Genomic DNA, 2,720 nt, shown 5'->3' with positions numbered 1-2,720 from the left:
TTCTGCTTCGACAGATTTGCAAATAGACTTCGTAGCCTAGAAGGAGATGCCTTTTCTCTTCCTTGCAACCTCTTTCTCACAGAAGATACGTTGCCAGCATGTTCCTGCCTTGTCGTTATTTTTATGACAATTGTTCGCCTTGTCTTTAATTTATGTCCCCTCTAGTATACAACCAACGTGGCAGAACGACACCATGGCACATAAAAGAAGAAAACAGAAATACAGTGATATATTGTTTTTTAAAATAATCCTGATGAAGGCTTTTTTATAGGCCAAAAATTTGAAAATTTATATAAATAAATATCTGTTTATTTAAAGATACAACTTCGCACGTTATCGTTCTTCTCATCTCACGTCTCAAATGTCCGAGCAAACAATTATAATGGATTAAGTCAATACTTGCGTTTATAAAAATTATTTTTACATATTTTAGAAGTACATTATAGTTTCGTTGACGTAGATGGAATAAACGTCCGTTAAATTACGATTAAATAATTGTCAGATCACGAAATAAAAACAAAAATGTATAGATGTATATTCAATCAAATTCTAAAATGCATACTTTTCATAAGTGGCGGAAGATTCTGGAAAATATTAAGATTGTAATAAGGATTACAATGCACATTATTTTTTATATCTGTATACGAAGAACATTTTAACAGAAAAACGCGAGCACTGACGCACATTCACGAACAAAGGGGGGAAATATTGGCATAGGAAAATGAAACGATGACATGAATTCAGGATATATTTTATAAGTATACATAGTTCTGTCAACGTTTGCTTTGTGTGTTATAGATCAGGTAATAATATAGTGAGTAATGTTTTTTAAACATCCAACACATCACAGGTGCGTGATAATGTACTACTATTTATACATAGACAATAAATCAACAGTAGTGTCCATGTGAAGAAACCGTAGGTGGAATATGTTTAAGCCTGGGATTAAGTACTACGATGGTAAAATAACACAAAACATAAAAAAGCTGATGGGCTCAGTAGAAGGAGGCGTTAACTACACACATAAGAATAATTACAAACACACACACACACACAGACACACACACAAACGCACGAGCGCGTCTTAATTTATTATTGCGGACTATTAACCTCGTCTTTATTTGTTCTTGTTCCACGACGTTTCGGCAAAGTATTACTTTGACCTTCGTCAGGTGGTAACCGCAAGGAGAGAGAAACATGGAATCTCCTAACTGCATTCTCAGCAATTGATAAATAATACTAATCTTTATAATGAATTCCAATTAATATACATATATTTCTGAGGAAATTTTTTCTTACAATATATACCAATCATTATTTAAGAAGCTCAAGGTAATTAAAAATACATAAAGTGAATAAATTACAAAATACTTTATTCAAAATTCATGATGTTGATCATCTTATAATTTATTCCTTTAATTCAGTTGACATTAATAATTCTTGACAGTATCTGTTTCGTCGCGCAAAATCACAAAACGGCGTAATGCAAACATATAAGCCATTTAGAGCTTCTCTTCCAATTTTGAGATTTTAATCATGTCGAAATGCATTTTATTTCCTTTGGACGGATTGATTGTTGCTATTTCTTCTGATGAATTGAGGGCATAATGGATTCACTCATCGATATAATAATAAAGTGATTGATTTTGCGCTACCAAACAGATACTGTTGAGAATTATAAATGTCAACTGAATTAAAGGAATACATTATAAGATGTCCAACATCATGAACTTTGGAATATAGTCTTTTTTACATATATATATATATATATATATATATATATATATATATATATATATATATATGCTAGTAAGAAATAAACACGGATTGCTTTACAAATTTAATGATTTAAAGTAAATTGGAAACTGAAATTTCAATTATGCGACTCGTGTAAAATCTTCAAGGTTATGTCAATTGCAAGATGAATTATCTCAAAATAATAAGTAATTGATAAGAAGATTTGGATTGTGTAACTTTTTTTAAAATCATTATTTTTCAGTAATGCGGCGTTAGATAAAGAAATAATGTCTACAAAGAGGGGTGTAATCTGATTCGGAGAGAGAAGACCCAGGATGAACTTGCAAATGAGAGTCCAATTTGACCTTGGATAGAATAGTAAAAATTGAATGATTGCCAGAACCCCCGAACAACAAAATTAAATGAACGAAAAATGTATTCCGCTAATTCCTAATTGACGATTCGTTTAAAATCAGAATTCTGATATTTTTTCTTTTCTTAATGGTGTTCAATTTTTTTATAAAAACTAACACTGATTTTTCTGTATTTTCCTTGGAAATTTTTGTAATGAACACTGGGTAAAATATTCTTTACGAGTAGATAATCTTATTAATCATTTTCTCATGTATCGAAATCTAGTAACGAGCAGACACAATTACTAGACAAAATGCTAAGGTTAAATCTATTCACGATTTGACCTTATGCAATGAATAGTCACAACCTTGAAAGATATAGCTGTTAAGGAGGTCAACTAATCCACAGTTGTATCTTAAGAGAGCCTTCCCATATCAAATATGTGGATACGCAGTTCATATTAAAACTATTTTCTTATGCACGCAGTAGACATTTTGGCAAGGTTTCGTCGTTTCTACAAATAATAGTCCGGGCATACGGGCATGACTATCCATTTTGTACTGATCTAACTGAAAATTATGCCGTATAGACGAGATATTATTTCACTTCTAACACATGTTGGTTCTTTA

Source organism: Euprymna scolopes, chromosome 26 (assembly GCF_053919585.1).
Source record: "Euprymna scolopes isolate OS-2025 chromosome 26, ASM5391958v1, whole genome shotgun sequence".
Taxonomy (NCBI): domain Eukaryota; kingdom Metazoa; phylum Mollusca; class Cephalopoda; order Sepiida; family Sepiolidae; genus Euprymna; species Euprymna scolopes.
Note: the sequence above shows the minus strand (reverse complement) of the source record.